Source organism: Tenrec ecaudatus (genome assembly GCF_050624435.1).
Source record: "Tenrec ecaudatus isolate mTenEca1 chromosome 5 unlocalized genomic scaffold, mTenEca1.hap1 SUPER_5_unloc_5, whole genome shotgun sequence".
NCBI classification, from domain to species: domain Eukaryota; kingdom Metazoa; phylum Chordata; class Mammalia; order Afrosoricida; family Tenrecidae; genus Tenrec; species Tenrec ecaudatus.
Genome location: NW_027457603.1, coordinates 742499 through 758037, shown reverse-complemented (window position 1 = coordinate 758037; position 15539 = coordinate 742499). Strand labels below are relative to the sequence as shown.

At 46.2% G+C, this 15539-nt stretch overlaps 1 long non-coding RNA gene across 8 annotated transcripts in view; it reads right to left on the bottom strand.

Moving 5' to 3' along the window:
- Window positions 1-1984: 1984 nt before the first annotated feature.
- LOC142435883 (uncharacterized) overlaps window positions 1985-15539 on the bottom strand; it is a 111237-nt gene continuing 97682 nt past the window's right edge. For all 8 annotated transcript variants that reach the window (XR_012781641.1, XR_012781642.1, XR_012781639.1 and 5 more), the window contains 2 exons: window positions 10480-10534; window positions 1985-9319 (listed from right to left, as the gene is read on the bottom strand). This is a non-coding gene — a long non-coding RNA (uncharacterized LOC142435883). The remainder of the gene's footprint in view (window positions 9320-10479; window positions 10535-15539) is intronic.

The window sequence follows — 15539 nt, the reverse complement described above, 5'->3', positions numbered from 1 at the left end:
CCAGTGCCCCCGTCCTTCCCCCCTAAAATGAGCAGTTGATAAGGTAATGCCTGGATTGTCCCAAGCCCCAGACTGTGGAGAACTAAAGGAAAACCCAGCATTATGAATCTTTGAGCACAGCCCTGCTGGGAAACCGCCCTGCAGTCACTTGTTGAAGACTGGAGGAGGGACAAGAGTAGGGAGAAGAACGAGGACTGAATGTGACACATAAGCAGGGGTGGCCTACATTCCATAAAGGAAAAAACTCAAGGTCTGCTTTTCTGGTGCCGGAAAGTTAAAACCCATCTGGTGCAGTTGAAAAGGTGTGTGTGTGTAGTGGGGGGGGGTGTTAGGGAGGAGGGGCGATGAGTCCAAAGGATGAACTCCATCTGCAATTGTGTCCTCAACTGCTTTCCCCTGCTAGCCACACGATATTTGTGGCTGGCCTGCCCTGCTTTTGTTATCAAGCCCAGAGAGGGCAAGAGACTAGCTCGAAGTCACACTGCAAGTTGGCAGCAGAATCAGGCCGAGAACTCTGGATGCTTAGAAAGCTTCACACAGACCTGAGAAAGTACCAAGGGAAGACCTGTTCGCTAACTGGGCAGCACTCACTGCATGCCAGCGCTGTTCCAGTGCCCCAGCCAGGGCATTGCTCCCTGTGTCCGTGTGTCTTCAGTGATGCACACAGGTGACGGATTGGCTTTTAATAGCATGCTTGGAAGGTTGAGGCCACCCAGCGGCACGTAGAAAGAAGGGCCTGCAAATCTACTTCAGACCAAGCAGCCTTTCAAGACCCTGGGGAGCACAGTTCTTCTTGGACACACAAGGAGGCCAGGAGTTGAAGTTGATTCCATGATGTAGTTGATTCCATGGTTCTAGCTATACCTAGAGTCACATCCACATTCATGTTTATATCTCTTCACTCCATGGGGTGTTCATGGCTCCAACTCTTCTGAAGCAGACCACCAGGATTTTGTTTAAGAGGCCTCTGGATAGGTTTGAACTGCCAACCTTTTAGTTTGTAGCTGAGTGCTAAACAACTTGTGCCATGCAGGGTGCTAAGCTCAGAAACTCAGTCGGTGCTTCATGATCTCAGTTGGAATTATAGAGAGGGTCAGTGATGACCCATTGACTGCTGGGTAATTGTTGATGTAGTCTCCCTGTGCAGACATGTAAAGTACCTGAAAACTTAAAATCCAACTCATTGAGTGCATCATCCTGCCGTGCGCCAGCCCAGCAGCATGCTCTGCTGGGGACATTTGGCCATGCCTGGAGACATTCTGAAGAAGGGAGTCCCACTGCCATCTAGTGGGCTGAGACCAGGGATGCTCGCTTAGCATCCTGGTGCAGGGAACAACACAGCCCCACAAGAAGGATGTTGGCCAAAATGTCAGCAGAGCTGCCACTGGGAAAATGGTCTAGTCCAAGCGCTGACCTTCGTAGAGGAAGAAAGCCAATCCAGAGCAGCTAAGTGACCTGCTGTGGGTTGCACAGCCTGATTCCAAGCCCAGTACTATACCCAAAGCTGTTACCACACCCAAAATTAAACAGCAATAGCTGCCCAAAGGCCTCTTAGTTTGAGGACCAAGTAAGACAGTAAATGAGAAAGCCCTTTGACAAATGTGGCATGCTGCACAAACATGAGATGTTATTACCCAGGATCTTTTGATATATGTAAATAGATCTTGTACCAGGTCAGTTAATTTTCCAACTGCTCTATCTGAGCTTTCAGATGGCAGCACCTCTGTCCAACCCAGGAAAGGACTCCTGTGCATGCTGAGCAGCCCTGGAAAGCCTCATGCCTGGCTTCTCCCACCCCTCAGCTAATCTCCAAATGATTAATAAGGGCTCTCACTATGTTGTGGCTCCCAGCTGACAGATACTAGGCTATCAATGCATTCGTATCACCTCCTTCATGCCAGAGGGACTCAGTTATTCGAGGGGTTCCAAGGAGGACCCAGCCTGAAAGAGAAACGGGCGAGAGAGAGGAGCGAGACCAAGCAGATTCTTGTCAAGGTCTGAGTTTATTGCTACACAAGCCTCTCTATAAAGGGTGAGGCAAACAAGGGAGTTCAAAGGGGAGATAAAAAAAAGGAAGGGCGGGGGTGTAGAGCACACAGGGCAGGCGGCCGCAAGTCTGCAGTTGGAATGTCCGGTGCTGGAGCAGACAAGGGTGGGCCATCTGGTGTGTGTCAGGGTAGAGATAAGGTTGAGGTGACGTGGCTTTAGCCCTGCTGGGCAGGCAATATGGCCTTGGTTTTGTCAGGCTGATTATGTCCGGTTCCCAACATGAGAGAAGCCAGGAATATCTCCTCTCACAACTGTGCAGCAAACGAGATCAGATCTCCCAATCTGATTTTCAGCCCTCCTGTCTTTCCAAGTGAAGTGGATGGTCCATTTCACGTTGTCTCAAGTCTTTGCACATTGCATGCCAACATTGCGACACAGGGCGCGGCTGTGGGTCTTAGTAGACAAAGCCCCCACCCAGAACCCTGCCCCCAGAGCTCCTTAGTCACCCTTCACAACGCAGGTCCAGGCCGGGCTCCACACTGCAAGGCGATCAACCCTGACCCTCCAGTGTGGCCGTCCTCACACGCTCCCACATCCACCTAGAAGGACTGGAGATGAGAGATTCCGGAAGCTCCCTGCCTCATCTGCCTCCCTCCCCAGAGTGACAGAGCAACTGTAACTGATTAGGCAGGATGCAGCCTCATTCCCAGTCCCCACCCTCTCTGGGAAAGCAGGGCTGTCTGGCACCTCATCCAAGGCCTTTCCCCTGTGATCTCATTACTGAGTAGCTGCTCCTCTACCACCCACCTCCGTCACCTCATCTAAATACAGGGGAGATGAGTATGTCTTCTTTGCTGCTCCTTCCCTGAGTCCACCCCAGGAGCTCCCTGAACAGATCATCAATCACTTCTCATTACACCTGCAGCAGCCGTCAGATACTGCTGAACAGAGACAGGCGCCTCCCCTGCTGCTGCCAGGCTCCAGTGCACATGTGCACACACACGTGCACACACATTGTACAGGCCCACTCACATGGACACACAAGCATGCACACCCATGTGCACAAACTTTGTTCAGAGGTGGGAATTCTGCCCATTTTAGCCTCTAATATTGCAATCAGAGAGTGATAGAACAATGAAAGATGAAGGTGGATGAAGGAAGATCTATTTATTCCCTTACTTGTTACATAACCATTCAGGGCTCTTTTTTTATCCATACAAACACACCACCACCACCATCAAGTAGCTGTCATGTATGCAGTGCTGCCCTATTCAAGGCGGTGCTGAGTATGTGAGGAGGATTCTCTCTAAAGCACAGCTCTGAGGAAGTCTGTCTCCTTCGCACTTTTACACACGCTGGGAGAGGAGCCTGCAGGAGGCTCCGTGCGTTGGGTGAAGCCACACGATGAGTGAGGAGACCGAGTGTGAAGCCAGGGGAATGAGAGCGCAGAGTTCACCACTTCACCACCATGCTGGTGTGCACAATCGATGAAAGGGTGGCTGCCAGCTGCAGGACAGAAAAAAAGTAAAGCATGTAACTTGTGGTTTTAGCTCTGGCTTACTTCCAAAAGGAATTGTTTTTGTTGTTCTAAAAAGCTTTATACCAAAAAAAAAAGAAAGCTTTTTACCTCTATAAAAACAAAAGGCTACTGCTGTCAAGCACCTTCAGACTCAAGCCAGAGGAGAGCTCTCCCAGTGGGCTTCCAAGCTGTAAATCTTCACAGAAACACAGTACCTCCTGTGGAGTAGCTGGTTGGTTCAAGCCAGCAACCTGGCAGTTAACAAGTATGTCCCTTGTACCTGTAATACCTGTATAAAGTGTATTAAATATGAACTACTCCTGGTGTGTAATTTTAAATTGAATTATTGTGCCTGGAACTTTTTTTTTAATAGCTAAGAATGGTGAAATCAGACTCCTTTAGATGTTATGAGAAGAATAGACACTACACAGGGCTTGGACCCAACCCAGCTTAATTCAAAGGAAGGCAGATTTATTTTCTTCTGCTTCCCAGAAGGTTCCTCAGCAGAACGTTTAGCTATGGAAATTGTTTAGCTATGGAAAAGAGCAATCTCCTCTTGGGAAGATTCTGGTAGAAAGGGGCTTTGGTTACATATCCAGCTCAACCCAGCCCCAGAGCCCTCGTCATGTTTTATTTTGTTTTGCCCTTGACACTGATTGTCTTGGGAACTGTGGCCCCCGAGCAATGGCCAGGAAGTCAGGTCTTCTTGATGTAAATCCTCTAATATCCCCTACAATGATTTTCAGTGCCAATGGTAAGGCCCGCCTAGTGGCTGCCACATGCCCCTGAGCAGACACGTCAGAGCAGATGAGAGCATGAGACAGCATTTAAGAGAATGGTAGGCTGGCCTTGACTTAGCTGTTTGGCCTCTCCTCAGAAGTCATTTGTGACACTGACTGTCATGGGTTTCATTAAGAACAAGTCTATCTCTACCAAAGAAAACTGCAAGGTAAGAGGACTTTCAGCTCCAGCTACATATGTCTCCAAACTTACTTACATATTGTCCTGTTTTCAGAAGAAAAAAAATTTACTCAGTGCCTCCCGGGCAAATAAAAACTTTGGTACTACAACCTACAATCCCAGATAAAGTGTAGGTATCTGCTTTGGCAGCTCCCCTGGATCGAGCTGCTCCAGTAGCTCTCCACAAAAACCCTGTGAAGAGATGATCAGGCAGGATAGCCTAGTCTGTTCTGCAGAAAGAAGCTACCCCTGGAACCTCAGTGGCTTAAAATCTAGAAGTTTATTCTTGTTCATGCAAATTCTGACACTGGAAGGGCAATTCTACAGGGTGTTTGTCCTGCACACCGTCCGTCAGTGATTCGGGCTGCTTCACAAATATGGTGCCACCAGATCAAAAGGTGGATTCCAGGTCATCACAGAAGAGGAAGAGAGAAGTGGGGGTTGTGGATCAGTCTTTACATGCTTTGACACTTTAGTTGACATAGATCGCTGGATAGGGCTGCTTATATAAAGGTTATCAGTTCAAACCACCTAGCTGTACCACAAAAGGAAGGAGTCATCTGTTTTCATAAAGGGTACAGCCTAGCCAACCTCATGCAACAATTGTACTCTGTACCACAAGGGGTGAGCATGAGTCAGAACTGACTTGAAGGCAACAGGATTTGGGTTTTTTTTTGTTTGTTTGTTTGTTTGGTTGGTTGATTGGTTTGGTTTGGTGAGTGGGAGGTGGTTCTACCTACAGCATATTAATCTGAAGTAGTCACTTTAGGTTTTTTTGTTTGTTTTTTGAGAGATGTGGAAAAGCTCATTGGCTTTAATGGGGAGTTAACTCTGCCGCAGACGGCCTCCTCAAAATTTCCCTCCCGCTTCAGAAACTAGCAGAGATTTTCAATGAAGGAGCCTGCTGGCACCCGCTGGACATCTCCTTGCAAGGTCAGTCCTTTGGAGCCATTGGGAGGGAGAAAAAAGAGACTTTTATTCCTGTAAAGAATTCCAGCCCCAGAAATCCTGAGGGGGAAATTCTGCCCTGTCCTCTCGGGTCACTATGAGTCCGAATTGAATTTATGGCTATGAGTTGAGTTGTAATTCCATTCACTTACTGCTATTGACAGGTTGCTAGATTAGGGCTTGTCTTCCCAAATGCCAGCACTAAACGAAATTGAGCTGTCCAGGCCACAACAAAGGGGTTGGAAATACATCAGGCACACTCATTAGACACCTATGGCAAAATTCAGAACTGAGCATGCTCTGACCCAAGTCATGTAGACCCAGGTGGAAGGTCCACCTGGTCATACAGAATAGGACTTCACAAAAGTGCACCGAAATCAACCAATACGATCGACCAATGTCCTCCAGTGGTGTTGGGAGGTGATAGAAGTAGGCCTGGGCTCCTTGTCACCCTCCCTTGTTCACGTGCTCTGCAAGTGGAGGGTGAGGCCCTTGGGGGTTCCTGCCGTGGCTCCTCAGCTGGTTCTGCACTCCTGCTCAGGTATTCCTCCCATGAAACCGCCATATTCAGCTGCAAACTTTCCCCACCCCTGCCATGCAGCCCGGCGTGCTTTCCGGAGATACTGGGGACTTTTGGGGACTGCGATACCTGAAACTTTCTTCCATAACATTCACTTGGATTTACAAAACTGCTTCTGCCATATGAATTCTTTCAGCGTTGCTAAGCAAGAACTGAGGTCAACCACCCCAGAAACCTAACACTATCAAGTCAATTCTGACTTATATCAATCTAGGGGGTCCTCAAACTATGGCCTGCGGGCCGCATGGCCCTCAGAGGACATTTATTCAGCACGCCGGGTGTTTTTGCCCCGTTTTTTAAAACTTCAAATTAGGTATGTGCAGTGCGCATAGGCATTTGTGCATAGTTTTATTTTTAAACTATCATCCGGCCCTCCAGCGGGTTTGAGGGACAATGAACTGGCCTGCTGTTTAAAAAGTTTGAGGACCCCTGAAAGGACAACGTAGAACTATGCCTGTGGGTTCCCGAAGTTCTAAATCTTTACAGGAGCTGAGAACCGCATCTTTCTCTGTGAGCCACTAGCGGATTCCAACTGGCCGGCCTCATGGTCACACACATTCCACCAGGCTCCTTGAGCCTTAACTTGATAATTTAATGAAATGATACTTCTCCAAGTCACACTGTATCATGGTCTATAATCTTGCTATTCTAATATCAAATTTAAAATAAGGAATATAGTTAAGCTCCAAATCCATAAGCAATAAGATCATTGAATCTCTTTGGACACTATTACTTAAAAAAAGAAAAAACTCTGTTCAATTATTTTCAGCACAGAAAAGCTTCCAGCGTTTACAGCTTAGTATTTAATTGCTTTTTCTCTTCTTCTTTTGCATTGGTGAATCATTTTGAGCTTATAATAATGTCAAAATAATAGTTTCCAGAGCCTCCAGGCATTCACTGTGTAATGATCATTTAAAAGATTTCTTGGTTAGAGGGTCCTCAAAAGAATAAAAAGCGTGTCCGCATCCCTGGTCATTTCTATATTCAAAAGAAGAAATTGCTCATCAAATGCTACAAGCCAATTTCTTTCTTCAGCCAAACTGCCCATTTTAGCATCACTGAATTAAGCAAATGGTTCTACATTTCAAAGTCAACAATGATACTCTTTTCCCTTTAACACGAGCATCTTAAACAGCTCAAAAAGTAGTCGAGCTCTTTATTATGGCTTTTCCTGAGAAAGCTGTTTCGTTGTTTATTTTATTTATTCATCTAGACTTTCATGTTAAGATTTGTGTATTTTAAGTTCTGCTAGTCAGGACATTTTAAATTGAGCCAGATTTTTTTTTATACTTTGTCTTTTAAAATATAATGAGACTGAGCAGTACATCCCTTAATAAAATATAAAGTCTTCCTATTTCTGTTTGTTTGTAATTTCCCTAAGGATAACTCTTAAAGTAGTAAAACCAAAACCCCCCATAATGAATTACATTTGGTCTACTGGGGGTTGTGGCCAACCTTTAGATAGAAAAATCCAGAGACTCCCTTCTGCATCTCCTTTCCCAACCAAACCCCGGTGGCTGGAGGCCGGAAGGAAGAAAGAGGCTGGGCTGCTGGGGCAGGGTGGGGAAGGGGTAACCTTGCAGATTATTTCAAATTCTACTCTGAAGGCAGAAAGTTATCCCAATGAGATAGCTAGAGATTCACTTCCTTAGAAAAAGATTGAAATTAATGTGTCCCTTAGAAAAGCCAAAGGAAAAAAGTCGTTATTAATTTAGGCAATTGAAGAACTTTGAAAGCCATGTCTAGTACATAAAAACACCTGTCCCTAGAGCCCATCGGCCTAGGAAACTGAATTTTTTTACCATGTAAAATAAAGGAAGGTCATTTCTTAGACTTGCTCAACAGAAGATTGTCATTTTAAACCGGTTACTGTAATGAGAAGCTGGGTTTTCGTAAAAAGGACTGAATGCTTGAGTCAGTGTGAAATGAAATTAGAGATGCATGTTCTGCGCATGGCAGCATTTCCGGAGGAGTCTGTGTTCCCGTGACTGCTCTCAATCTGTCTCGTGCCTTCTGGGAAACTCACAGCGTGGTGCCCACATCTAGTCTCTCGGACTTTCTTGCCAGCTTTGGAAAGGTGTTGAGTCTGTTGGATCTGCTGCACAGAGACAGCATGCAAGTGGACCCTTCCCACATTCCTCAGAGAACAGCCCCCCAGTGTAAAGCTGTGGGTGAGGTTTGATGACCTTTGCCCCTTCATCATCCCGCATTCTTTGACGGACCCAAGCGCTCCCCCGAGGCATTACCGGAGAAGCAGCTACCCCATAGTTTCCAGATGGTGGGTATCAGCCTGTGTGCTCATTGGGATTGCCAGAGAGCTGTCCAAAAGACATCTTTGTCCCATCTCCACTGAGTCCGATTTTATTGGTCTGGAATGCAGCCTAGGTGCTTGGATTTTTTTCTCTCTCATAAGTTTTTATTGTGAATTGGGTGAAGGTTTACCAAGATCATCAGTTTTTTATTCAACAATTCATACACATTGTGTTTTATGCCACTTATTGCAATCTCCACAATATAATATGACTTATTCCACTCCCTACTTATGTCTTCTGTTTCCCTTCCTCCTCTCTTCCTACCCTTCTGAACTTGGGCCTTGGATTAATACTGCCCTTTTGAGATCAAATGGTTTGCTGTTTTCAGGTTTGTGTGCCTCACTTGTGTAATTGCTCCCATTATAGACCAATCTATTATTTGGCTGAATATTGAACCACAGGTAGGAGTTCATTTTCAAACTTAGTGAATAAGGACCATCATTTCAGAGGTTCTGTTAGTCCCTATCCAGCCAATAAGCCTGGTCTCTTTTATGACTGTGAATTTTGCTTCACTATCTAGGACCTTTTGATGTGATCCCTTTCAAAGAAGTTGGAATTGATAGTTGGAGATCATCTAGTTATTCTGTGCTCAGAGTCATGAAGTCTAATGTTCATGTGGTCCACTCACCACTCTTTCCTCCAGAGTGAGGGTGACAATACTTGCCACCTAGATGGCCACTTGTGAGCTTCTGAGATCCAGCTGCTACTCACCAGCGTGGATGTCGACCATAGTCTTTACAGTCTAGGTAATGACAATTGTCCTTGGTGTCCTTCACAACTGTAATCCCCAGCCCCCAAGCCCAATAAAGCACTCCCTCCAGTTGTTCGGTTATGCCTAAGGAGTTTTGATAACTTCATCTTCTGTGTGCTCCGGAATATTCAATTCCCTGGATGATCAGAATGGTCAATCAGGGCTCAGAATCTTGGTGTTAAGGCTCCTGGTGAGATCCTGGCACATCAGACACAGAGGTTGTGAGGCTAGAGGATGGGCAGAAGGGGATCATACTGAGTCTAACAAGGAAAGAAAAGGAAATGAAGGATATAAGCAATTAAAAGCAAGCGCATAAATAGATACAAATACACAGATGGCCCTTGCAACATTATTCCCAATCTCGCAAACGTGTCAACGGTCTAAATACCCATCAATAGGTGAATGGATAAGTCAAACATGTTGCCTATGGTATATACAATGGACTACTACTCAGCCATAAAGAGAAATGAACTCTTGACACAGGCTACAAGAGGAATGAACCTCATAAGCATTATGCTGAGTGAAATAAATCAGCTTCAAAAAGGACACATTTTGCTTAATTCCACTTACAAGAAATATCTAGGCTAGGAAAATGAATAGAGACAAACATATCCCAATTGTTTCCAGGGATAGGTAGGAAGGTAAGTATGGTTGTTACATAATGCCATGTCAATTGGACAAATAAGTGAGGTGGAGTCTTTCTTATACCTATATGAGTGTCCTTGGATTTATTTCTCTAGTCAACCCAGCCTAACCCAGTAGGGCCTGGAGGGGAAGTGCCATCCCTGAGACGATACTGAGCTTCCATAAGGGTGATGACATAATTTTGGAATGGGTAAGGATGATAATATGAACAACATGCAGAATGCCACTTAGTTATAATCTTGTAGAGCGTGGAAGTGACGAATGTTTTGATGCATGTATATTTAGTACGATTTTTAAAGAGTGTACGCAAAAGAGCAATATGGCAAGTCTGTGTTGCCATTTGCTGTTGCTCAGCTAAAAGCGATTCGGGCCTGTGTAGTCCAAAGGGAACCACAGAGGCTCAGGAGGAAAGCTGGTACCATCTCCAACTAAGACTTGTCTGACCAAATGCAGAGTCTCCCTTCAAGTAACTGACAGGTCAGAGGCAGCTCATCTCTGCTGCAGAAGCAATGATTTGTCTCAATTCCCAGACCACTGTCACAACCATGTCTTGTTGCCCTCGGTGCCCCCCTTCCCCACCACAATAAGTCACTAGAAAGCCATGCTTCATTTAAAAACAAACAAATAAACCCCTTCTGCCTCCATCCTGGCACTGTTTCAGCTTATTTAGCATCATAACATATGTCATCTGTTTCCCTAAACAATCTAACATGGACATGGCACGATGGGACTGATGAGTTAGGCAAATGAGAACCAGCCTGCCCTCTGAACACACACGATGGCATTTGACTTGCTGTCAGTAGATGCTGTCGCGTTTCTTCTCCTCTTTCCTGGAAAATAAATACAGAAAAGAAAGAGGACATGAAAAGGGCTGCAAGATGTTTAGCTCTGGTCTTTCTAGAAAGTGTAGAAAAAAAGTATGTGACCCCTGCCTGCCTTTAGATGCCCCACTCCTCTGGCTAACAAGGATTGCGCACTGACCATGGACAAGACATCTGGATCTGGGGGGAGGATATAACAATTGCCCCCACCAGCAAAGAGTTTCCAGATTTACGGGACTGCACAGGCCAGGGAGCAGCTCATAAAAAGAACAAGAAGAATCGCAAAGGAGGGTGTGCTCCAGCACCACTTCGTCCAGCTGCAGACACATGAAGGCAAAGTTTCCTTTGCTTTCAGTCAAGTTTATGATTTCCGCGGCATCCCTTACCAACACCTTCACAAAGATCTAGGTTCTTGGGTTGTTTCGTTCCAGGGCGGACATCACCTTGGTAAAGCCACACTCTAAGGACAGCTCATGGTCCAAGAATTCCACCTATATGTTTTGAAAGGGGCCATGTTAAAACCCCTGGCTCAGACTTTCAGGACTGGGCACAATACAGCAAACCCACCATGGGGACAGCAGGATTTGGTAACACTCTCATCTCCATCACAACCTGGACCTGGCAAAGCTATTTTCTTCCACTCACCATCTTTCAATCAATATTTACTCAGCTATTAGTTGCTCCCCAGGCTCAGCATCAGAAAAGTGTTCAAACGTTACCTAATTGTCCATCTAATGGTAGAGGTCTGTGCAAGGGATATGAGAGCAAGAGGCTCAGAGATGATCAGTGGGTAACGAGAGAGGGATTCACCTTTATCATTTGTAGAAAGCCCCTGGCAGACTTTCCCTGGAGCAAGCAAATAAAGCTGCTCCCGGCTCAGCTCCATTCCTGATCTGGTCTTGCCATGAGACTATCCAGGCTTTGTCCCAACCCCACGTTCTGGAAACCACGAGTGGAAGGAGGTGGATCTTGGGGATACCATGGAAAAGAATGGGCATTGCACAACACTTCATTGTACTCATATGGAGCTTATACAAAGGCCAAGAGATAGAACCAGGTGAGACTGTGAACAGGACAAGGTGATACTGCATGGTTTAAAATCAGAAAAGGTGTGCATCAGGGTTGTATCCTTTCACTGTTTTTATTCCATCTGTATGCTGAGCAATTTATACAAGAAGCTGGCCTATGTGAAAAAGAACATGGCATCAGGATTAGAGGAAGACCCAAGTAATGTCATTAGGAACATTTTCTCACTAAAAATTTTAGGTCATGGCATCAAAAAAGTGTCATTTTAACCTAAATGGGTTTTTAGACCAGTGAAATAACAGCGAGAGTGAGTCAGCATTGTGCACAGAATTGAGCGATACTGGTTCTTTGGGAAATTCATAATCCAACACTGACACTGCTGAGATAAAGGATGACAGTGAGGAAGATTCTACACCTGAGCTCTGTGATGGGCCAACGTGGTGCTCTACTCTCTTCAGGAATGGATGAGCCAGCTCCACCAAGATTCCCCTTTACTGGAGCACCTGCTATGTATGTAGACGTTGAACACAAGAACGCTTTGGCGTTCCTACAATGATTTCTGACCGATGAGGTCATCGAAAAATTGATTATGATAGCCCGGAGGTTTACTTTCAGGTTTTAACCCCTCTTCAGTTAATTTCTGTGCATGGGGGAAGGTTTGGGGCTTGCTTCATTTTCCTACATACGGTATCTCAGTTTGTCCAACACCATTTGTTGAGCAAGCAGAATTTGTCCCTTTGGATATTTCTGTGTCCTTTTTCGAAGGCTAGTTTCCTGTTGACTGGTGAATATATGTGTAGCTTTTCTGTTCGAATCCATTGATCTATATACCTCTCAGTGTACCAATACACTGCTCTCCCTTAGGGAAAAACAACAACAAAAGTTGTATGAGCCCCTATATAATGATTTTTTTTTAATGGACGATGAACTATTTTCCAGGCCAGCACTATCCTATGTTTGAGCACATTGCTGCAGCCACTGTGTCAATCCATCATGCCTTATAGCCTGCGGTACTCATGTTCAGGTATAGTGTTCTGCCATTCACAAGGTTCACACTGGCCAGTTCTTTCAGAAGTGGAAGACCAGGTCCTCCTCCCTCGTCTCTCTGTCTGGAAACTGCTGAAGTCTACCTGCAGTGAGTGACCCAGCAGGCATTTGAACTACTGGCTGCAAAATTTCCACCATTACAGCCAAATGCAGGCCACCACAGTACAACAGACAGTAACAGCATCTTAACACCACACAAAGGCTCCTCCCTGGGGAGACCACGTGTTCAGGCAATTGCTGCTGTTACACATGTAAGTGGGGGCTACATGAAGTCGCACCATCTCCTGTGGCCCTTCCAGGAACAGGCCATTCTGCTGTTGTTTCTACTGGACTTAGGCTCAGCTGCCAACCTGCCCTCTGCACGCATTCTTCTCCTTACCCTTCCATGTCACCTTCTCTTTGCCCAAGTCAATACTGCTGGTCAGTCACCTACTGGTGGATGCTTGCTTCTGAAGTTTCTGAACCACATTTCCCCATGGTTATGAGACATTGCTGCTGCCACTGCGAGCATTTAACAGGTTACTTTACACCTTCAATGAGAAATCTAGGGGAATAGAAAGAAAGCTTCTTCTTTCTCCCAAGGAGTGGGTGGTGGTTTTGAACCGTTTCCCTTGAGGTTAGCAGCCCAATGTGTAACCCACTACACCAGTAGAGCCTTGGTGGCACTGTCCAGCAATTATTAGACTGCTAAATATGAGGTCAGGGTTTCAAACCTACCAACTTCTCCTTGGGAGAACGATAAAGCTGTTCCCATAAAAGACTGACAGCTCCAGAAGCCCTCTATAGGGTGGCTATGAGTTGGAATTTTGCGGTCATTTAGGGCTTTTTGGTGGCATGTGATTTTTTAGGGCTTTTAGGTTGTTTGTGGACGTTCAAGGTGTGTTTGGGGCATTCGGGTGGTTTGGGGTTTTTAGGGTGTTTTATAAGATTTTAGGGAGTGTTTAAGGGATTTAGGGGTGGTTTTTTAGAGTGTATAGGTATTTTTCAGCACAATAGGGTGTTTTTAGTGATGTTGCAGAGTTCCTTAGGGATTTTAGGGTATTTTTAATATTATATGTGTTTTTTCCCCCCAGCATTTTAGGTTTTCTTAGGGCTTTCATGGTGTTTTCAGGGCATATATGGGGTTTAGGAATGTTTAGGGTTTGGGAATCTTCTAAGGATGATTTTTGGAAGTTTCACATGTTTGGGTGGGCATTTGGTGTTTTTTTGTGGCTTTAGAGTGTTTATGGGATCCTGTCAATTTGCAGCTTTAATTCCGCAAAGAAAAGTCAGACAGCAAGCCAGAAAGGAGCAGGAAATGAAGGGGAAGCCCAGGCCACATGTTACAGCTGCCAAGTCCGGAGAACCTAGGTGTGGTCGTTGGCTACCTGGGACCGGGAGTGGGGCTGTGCTCCTGCCCAAGGGTGCTAGGGAGTAAACCAATCTCAGCTGGACGTTTGGCTTTTCTACTAATTAGCCGACTCCATGAACTTTCCCAAGGGCAGCTGGCGAATTGCCAGGGGAACCCAGCTAGACCCCCCACACAAAAGCACAGGGATGGTTACAGGAACAGGAGGTTTCACACAGTGGATGTGCAGGGCTTGGGGTCGGGATTGGGGGCCAAGGTGAGGAAGGGGCAGCAATAAGGCCTGGTCCCAAATAATCAGATACTGAGCAATAAAAGTACAAGGACTGCCAAGAGAACATGGGGACAAAGGATGGCTGGACTTCATTTGATATCTTTGGACGTGCTGTCAGGAGAGACCAGTCCCTGAAGGGACATCAAGTCCATGAAGGACATGATGCTTGGCAAAAAGTGGAGGACGGGCAATAAAACAGCTCGAACCAGTGGCTACACCAGTGGGCATAGTAACAATGGTGAGGATGGTTCGAGACCTGGCAGTGTTTTATTTTACTGCTTGTGTTTTTCTAGAACTGTCTTTCCTGGATGCACGAGGAAGGATAACTGTGCTTGTGGGAAGCAAATGCACAGTGGGCAGCGCTTTGGCCAACATAGGTACACCACCGGCACACAGTGCCCCCTTACTTGGCATCCAAAGTGACACGGTTTGTCTTTCCCCAGAGCTCTCCAGCCCTGGGGGAAGCGGCCCTGCCTTCGGCGCACCGCCAGGGGGCAGCACTGCTGCTCTCTCACTGGCTACATCTGTGAGGACCCAGAGAGCAGCTCCTTTCTGCTGCTCTCCTCTCAGACTTCTGCCAGAAGCCTTGGCTCGTCCTGGATCCTCCCTTGATTCCCACTCTGCACCTTTGGGGACGCCCAGCCCATTAACTCTCTCCCATCCTTCCTTGCTGCCTCTAGTCCAGATGCCTGAGCTGGGCTTCAAGTAGTTGTAATGTTATGCTTAGGTGAGATGTGTTCAGCTTGTTTACTGTCTGTATACAAGAAAAGAGTGCAGCCCAAGACATCCACCCTTTTGTTCCTCTATGGAAAGCCTGTTACGTGTCATCGTCTTCTCTCTGTGCAGTGCTTTCCTCTGCTGCTGATGCTTTTACATGAAATAGGACTCGGTGTGTCACCGCTACAGGAAATTATCTCTGAAAAAATAATATGCCCAGAACTCAGAAACAGTGTCAGCTTGCATCTGGCATCATGGAAGCATCATGGGTGTGTTTCCATTCATTCGCTCCTGAGTGTCACATGTTAAACTCAGTGCATAGCATAAACAGCAGCAGGCACAAACTGAGACAAAGCACACCCTTTGCTGTGAAGCACATTCCGTCTCCTGGCTGCCCCTGTGCCACAGAGTAGAACTGCCCCGCAGGGGCTCCCTAGCTGTCATCTTTACAGAGGCACATGGCCACACCTCCCTTTTGGGAAGCCACTGGGTAGGTTTGAACTTCAGGGTTGTAGTAGTTGATGTTGTAGAGCCCTGGAGTCAGTTCGGATTCATAGGGGCCTGTGCACTAGAGAGAGAAACAAAGCCCAGTCCTGCGCCATCCT